Source organism: Octodon degus, unplaced genomic scaffold (genome assembly GCF_000260255.1).
Source record: "Octodon degus isolate 3935 unplaced genomic scaffold, OctDeg1.0 scaffold00099, whole genome shotgun sequence".
In the NCBI taxonomy this organism is placed as follows: Eukaryota; Metazoa; Chordata; class Mammalia; order Rodentia; family Octodontidae; genus Octodon; species Octodon degus.
In genome coordinates this window covers 9429865-9437594 of record NW_004524675.1, presented here as the reverse complement: position 1 = coordinate 9437594, position 7730 = coordinate 9429865, and the positions used below count along the sequence as shown (strand labels likewise).

Below are 7730 nucleotides of genomic sequence, written 5' to 3'. Positions count from 1 at the left end.
ATCTTCTCTTGAAGTTTTCCCCTAATCAGTGTGTAGTGAAATTCTTTATCTCATTTGATCATTCTTAGTTTGAAGTTTAGATCGTCTGCAAACAGTATAACTACCCTTGCTTTTTGTTGAGCTTCTGGAGTATGTAGTATTGTTTTCAATCCTTTGACTTTCAGCCTTAAAGTTTCTTTATGGGTTAAATGTGTTTCTCTTGCAGAATATTGATGGATTTTGTTTCTTGATCCACCCTACCAAACTATTTCTTTTAATTGGTGAATTAAGTCCATTTATATTTGTAGCTATAATCAATATGTATTGGCTTATGTTTATCCTATTATTTCCTAGCTGTTTGTTTCCTACTTTTTTTCCTGTGTTTAATTGTTTGCCCTGTTTGGCAGGTTCTTTCTGTTGTTCTTGTAGTTTGGGTCGTTTTGATCCTTTTCTAGAATGTCTTTTGCTATTCTGTATAAGGCTTGTTTGGTCATCATCAATTTCTTTAATTGTTCTTTGTCATAGAAGTATTCTACTTCTCCATTAAACTTGAAAGATAGCTTTGCAGGGTACATCAGTCTGCATTGGAACTTGTTTTCTTGAAGGACTTTAAAAACTTTGCTCCATATTCTTCTTGACTTTATGATTTGTGATGAGAAATCTGTTGCTATTCTGATGGATTTTCCTTTGAACATAAACTGTTTCTTTTCTCTAGTGGCTTTTAGTTTGTTGTTCTTGTGCTGAATTTCTGGGATCTTGATTATTATGTGTCTTGGTGTACATTTAATAGGGTGGATATTATTTGGAGTTCTATGTGCTTTGGTTTCCTGAATGTCAGATCATTTCCTCCTTCACTTTCATTCAAATGGTTTTCAACCTTTTATGGACCTTTTAGTGCCCTGTATTTCTCTTTCAATCTGCTTTGTGCATTCTATTTCTTTCCTATATTGCTTATTTGACGTTTCCATCAAACTGGGCCATGCTGCTTATGGTGGCACTTGAGAGGAAGTGCGGAGCTATTGGGTATGAAGAGTAACAGAAGAAAGTTTACCTTCTGAAACTGCTGCTTCAAGTTCAGATCATCAACCTTCACCCTTTGAAACTTGTGATGAAAAAGAAAGAATCAGCTGATACTACTGAAAGTGAAATATTTGATTATCACTGAAAGATGAGCTTTGATCCAAGCCTTTCCACAACAATGGACATAATCAGTACCCCAACGGTACTTCAGCCACACTTCATGAAACAGGGGTTATTGAAAAACTGTTAATCTCTTATGGATTTATTCAGTGTTCAGAACATCAAGCTAGACTTCTGTCCCCTGTTCACAATACAATGGCAACCTGCAGGACTTAAAAGTAGGAGATAATGTTGACTTTGAAATATCATCTGACGGGCAGACTGGCAAACTAATTGCTATTAAACTAGTGAAGATAAAACAAGAAATCCACCTTGAAGAATGAATTAATGAATGAACAAATTGTGTGTGCTGTTCCTCAAAACATAGAAAGTAAATCTCCAGCTTCCCCCGCTCAGAGTCCAACAGGGAGAGTATACTCCGAATGTAATGGAGAAGTGTTTCACCTGATGTAAACCCCTGAAGATGTTGAAGGGAATGTTCAACTGGAAACTGGAGATTAAATAAATATACTCTTGCTGTAAGTCCTCATGATATTATTCTGTTGGGAAAAAAAACCAAGGCTGCTGTCAGGGAATAGTTTCTGCCATGAAGGAGGCATTTGTCTTTATGGAAAGAGGTGATGTGGTAAGAGAGATATTCTTCCACTACACTGAGTTTAAAGATGATCTGTAAACCTTGCAGTCTAGAGATGATGTGGAGTTCACAATCAAGGACAGAAATGGTAAAGAAGTTGCAACAGATACTAGATTATTTCCTCTAGGAATAGTCATCCATTTTTTATAAGATATCAGCACTGAACATTTTGAAGGAATTGTAACCAAAGTTATCTCAAAAGTACCCAGTAAAAAACAGAATCACCCACTGCTAGAATGAATCAAAGCTGATTTTGTGATTCCTAAAGAACTTCTTTTGGAGATAAAGATACAGAATCCAAGGTGACCCTACATGAAGGTGACCATGTTAGGTTTAATAATTCAACAGATCGACATGACAAATTAGAACAAGCAATCAATATAGTCTATCAAATCCATTTCCGTTCATGAAAGATTTGGAGAAATGGGTGTAATCATGCCAAGAGAAATGGGTTTTGTTAATCAAGTATGTGGATCAGGATGCTCATATGTTCTTCCACTTCAGTGAAATTCTGAATGGGAACCAGCTCCATATTGCAGATAAAGTAGAATTTACTGTGGTTCCTGACACACTGTCTGCCCAAAGAAATCATGCTATTAGGATTTAAAACCTTGCCAAGGGCACGGTTTCATTCCATTCTCATCCAGAACATTGTTTTCTGGGAACTGTAGAAAAATAAGCTACTTTTTCCAATCCTAAAAGCGCTAGCCCCAGTAAAGCCAAGGAGAAGGAGGCTGAGGATGGCATTATTGTTTATGAAGGTTGTGGAGTTAAACTGACTATTGCTTTTCAAGCCAAGGATTTGGAAGGGTCTACTTCTCCTCAGATAAGAGATAAGGTTGAATTTACTATTAGTAACAGAGGCCTGGGCAGCAGTTTGCAATTTGTGTGTGATTTTTAGGTAGTAATTCCAGCTCCAAGAGGCTCTTGGGTTATGTGGCAATTCTGAAAGATAATTTTGGATTTATTGAAACAGCCAATCATGATAAGGATATCTTTCCCATTACAGTGAATTCTCTGGTGATGTTATAGCCTAGAACTGGGGGACATGGTTGAATACAGCTTGTCCAAGGGAAAAGACAACAAAGTCAGTGCTGAAAATGTAAACAAAACTCACTCAGTGAATGGTTTCTCTGATGAAGCTGATCCCACCATCTACTCTGGTAAAGTCATTTGCCCTCTGAGCAGTATTGATCCAACACAGACTGAGTATAAAGGAATAATTGAAACTGTGGGAGGGGGGATATTAAGGGTGAGATATATCCATTTGGCATAGTTGGGATGGCCAACAAAGGGGATTGCCTACAGAAAGGGAAGAGTGTTAAGTTCCAGTTGTTTGTCCTGGGCCAAAATGCACAGACTATGGCCTATAACATTACACCCTTGTGTAGGATCACAGTGGAATGTGGGAGAAATCAGTTTTACTTCATTAACTATGAAGTGGAAGATAGCAAGATCTTTTTCCGTGTGAAAGAGATTCAAGTGGCTTAGTGCTACAGGCAGGAGCCAAGGTTGAGTTCTCAGTGATCCTTAACCAGCGTACTGGTAAGTGCAGTGCCTATAATGTTTGGTGAGTTTGCGAGGGACCTGAGGCTGTTGCAGCCCCTCAACCTCATCAGTTTGTGAATTGCTTGAAAAACATCACCCTGGACAATGCCAGTGTTCCTCGCCTAATGGTTCTTCACCAGCCAAGGGGACCAGATAACTCAATGGGATTTGGTGCAGAAAGAAAGATCTGTCAGTCTGATGTCATTGAGTAACTGCTTCCACGAATACATCCTTAATTCACTATGATCAAGCTGGGGGAATTCTTGTGAAGGGTTCTGAATATCTCCCTCTTCATCCCTTCCAAAATCTGGAAAACTTACTCTCTTGAGCAATCACACCAGTTTTAACACCTTCTTCATGTTATGTTTAAAATAAATAAATAAATTTAAGAAACCATTTTAAAATTAAAAAGAAAAGATTTTCTTCTATTCTTCTCTATTTTAAATCTGTCTTCTTTAGAAACAGTAATTCTTTCATTATAGTTAAAATTTCTTTTTTTTAACCCAAGAAATTATTTCTGATCTGATTTCCTCTATAACCTTCTGCAGTTTTTTTTTTACTTCAGTTTTTTACATCATATTTGAGACTTCAGGTGTGGGACTTCTAATTTCTTCTATGCTGATGTCTCCTGGATTTGTTCTGGGTGAGCTTGGGGCCTGAGATTGCATTTTTCTCCTTTGTTTGTCATTTTCTATTTCAGTGAGAACTCTTTATTTTGTTTTCTGTACTATTTTTTGGTAAAGTTTGATTGTAGGTAGCTGTATCACTGGAATCAGACCCTCACTGTAAAGAGTCTGTTCTTTAGTTATCTCTCCCTTACCAGAGATACTTGTTTTGTTGTGTCCCAAGATTTTACCTTTTCTGTTGACAATGTGATATTGGTTTCCATTTAGCACTGTCCTCCATTCTTTGATATATGGCTTTGTTGGGTTTGTTACCCAACTGCCTCAAGCTATTATTGCCCATGGGAGAATATGTGGTTAAAGCAAAAAATGTATCCTTGTTACAGAAGTACAGTTAGTAATACTAATAGCAAAAATTGAAATTTAGAAATTAACAAGCTTTGATAACTAATGCTTTTGCATATTAGGCCATAAGTGCAAACACTATAGCTATAAAAAAGCAGATTATAAATTGGGAATTTATACTAAAATTAGTTCTCCTGAGGTCTGTCTGGGTAACTCCCTTTCATGTACCTGGAATCTTCCAAGCAGACTAATTCACCTGTTACCTCCTGTTGCCTCCGTGCCTTGAGGATTTTTCCCTAGGTCTGGGTCTCATCCTGGTTCCCTCTGTGCCTAGCAGTATGCCTTTGATCACCAGACCCTCCTACAGGCTTCAGTCCCTCCTTACAGGACTGCACCACTGAAGTCTGTCCTCCAGTGGCACACGGAGGTCCCCAGGCTGAACTCAATTCTTGAAATTATTTCACAACAACTACTGATGACCTCAACAATCTCAAAGGTTTGAATTATGCATTTTTTTGCACACCACTTAGTCTCTACACTAATTTCTCTCTTTATTATTGCCTTCTCCCTAATGATGTTGAATTTTATGAATATTTGGTGATTCTTTGTTGTGTTTCTATATTTAAAATAAAGGTATACAAGGCTAAATATGGATATATTCACATAAGCTCACACAAAAGTTCATGATTCAGTGTCAGTGAAAGTTAATATCTGTTATACATATCCTGGTTCTTCTTATTATTATGATGGTAGAAGCCAAAAGAACAATTTTCAGCATCTCAGACTAACTGGTTTTGCCCATGAAGATGCTTTCAGTCTTTTATGGTAGCCATCATTTATTTAGCAGAGTACCTAAGGGCTCTCTGCTTTTACACATATTTAGAAAGTCATTTGGGCTAGTATTCCTTCATTACCCTGAAAAATTTCAAGATGCATTCACATTAAAATATATATATATATATATATATATATATATATATATATATATATATATAATTTTACGTCCTTGGCCCTTCCATAGTTGATTTCCTATGGATTCTGTTACTTCTAACATACTGCTACTCTTAATAATGAGGATATTATGTTTTTCTTCTAAAAAGACTGACCTATTTCATCTTATTATATTCTAATGCTAATTTTTCATTTCTATCCTATCAACCTTTCTTTGGTTTCTCAGGATTCTGATTAAATCAGATTAAGAATTAAAAATTCCAGATATCCCTCACACTTCTAATCAGCTGATGACCACCTTAATGGCTTTTCTACATTATAAATTCACTTTTCTTAATTTAATTCATTTTAGTTGGATTGTATTACAAAGAAAAAGTGAAAGTTAACAGCAGCAGCTCCTACCAGAAGAGCCTACCTCTATCACTCCCTACCTTGCACATTCTTCAAGAGAAGAAATATGGAGTCTTGGGAGCCATGGGCAAACACAAAGACTTGGAAACAAGCTATAGTCTATAATTTTGTTCCACAGCTTGCTTTGTGATTATAAGGATCTCATTCAACATCTTCCAACTTCATTTATCCCTTACCTGAAAGGAGAATACAGCTCTACTTTAGAAGTAGAATTTATGAAAACAGTACAAATACAAATGTAAAAATTAACCAACAAAGATCCTCTGCTCAAGCAAGATATGCTCACTCTGTAGTTTCACAAATCTTGACAACATTGGTGTTTACTACATTGACATTGTTTATTTGACAAATGGATGAGAAAAAAACATTTTAATTTGAATTTCCCTAAAATATAATTTGTCATATTTTTATTTTGCAAGTAGGCAAACATACCATTAGCATTGTTTTTACAACACTATTGACTATGATTATGTGAAAATGATAACTTTTCAATTACATTTAATTGTTTTTAGTATTTTGGGATTTTTGTTTTTTATTTTTTTATTCATTTTAATGAGAAAAAAGATAAAATATCAATGAAAGTTTCAAAACAGGTTAATAGCACAGTTACAATAATTAATGCATTGCATATTGTTGGCTTCATAGTAGTTATTCAGACAAGAAGATGTAGACATGATATGTGCTGGTAACTCACTATTATGGACTATTGGACTATATTGGGTTATTTTGCTGAATTCAAGTACCTACAATAATTGGACAGGCATCAAGTATGAAAACATCCTTTAAGGACTTCTAATACAGCTTCTCTAACAGCAATGGAACACTCATCTCTACAAAACAAAACAAAAAGTGATAAAATAAAGAACAGTTTTATAGTGAAAAAAATATATATGTATATACAAGATAGGATGGATGTACAGCTACCTTCCCTTAGTTTAATGAGAAGAAAGGTTCATACTAATATTGTTTAGACACAATATCAGGTCTTAGTATTTTTGGTACCTTTCAAATAATATGTGCTCAAATATATGAAATATTTATTACTGATTTCATTTCTTTTTGCTCAGAAAACTTTATACTACTTTGATATTAAATAAAATTTCTATGTCTTTTGTATATTTAATGCATTAATTGTTTATATCGCCACATTAAGTAAAGGTCAAACTAGAAAATGCATTACATGATGTTATGGTTTGGATGTGCCCTTCACAGATTCATGTGTTTGTTGAGGCTTGTTTTCTGGGCTGATGCCATTGGGAAATGATACAGACTTTTAAAGGATAGGGTCTTATGAGAGGTATGTAGGTCATGGGTAGTTTGCTATGGAAGAGGAACATAGGACTCTAAGCTCTCATTCTTTCTCTGCTTCTAGGGTTATGATGTGAGAAGCCCAAAGCAGTGAGACCACTCCAACTTCGAGTGGGATCTCGAGGACCAAAGGCTATAAAAACACTCTCTTTATAAATTAAACCCTTCAAGTATTTCATTACCATGAAGTTGACTAATACATATTATGGAAACATTACTTTATTTTTCCAAATAATTAATTTACTTTCCCAATTATTGATGGAATAGCTACTCCAGGCATTTCCATTGATTTGAAAAGCTATCTTTAACATACACATTTTAATTCAGAGAAAATGTTCTTTTGTAATTTGCTGATGAACATACCTCTCTTTATTATCAGTTCTCCACTGAGAAAAAAATTAATCTTTGAATAATTACAACTGTGTAGAATAACTAATATCTATTCACAGACCATTTTTTAGTATTTTCCTCTTCCATTTGGACCTCTTTATATTAGTATCTTCCTTAACTCAATCACAGTACCTCAATTATTTTCCATTACTCCTCTTAAGTTTTCTAAGTAAACAATTATAATAATATATGTTTGGAAGGCATAAAATTCTATACTTTTCTGTAGTAGATATTATAATGGGTTTCATTTTTGTCTAGATCTCTGCTTAATAGGAATAATTTTACTTTTTTTTCCTGTATTTGGTACAGGTTCTCACTAAGCACCTTAGTGTTGACTTGTAGTGATCCTCCTGTTTTCACTCTCCCCAGCTCTGAGATTATAGGCACATGTCACCAGTTCC

The 7730-nt window shown here is 35.1% G+C and overlaps 1 pseudogene; it reads left to right on the top strand.

Moving 5' to 3' along the window:
* Nucleotides 1–1147: 1147 nt before the first annotated feature.
* Nucleotides 1148–3513, top strand: LOC101561699 (annotated as a pseudogene).
* Nucleotides 3514–7730: the final 4217 nt, after the last annotated feature.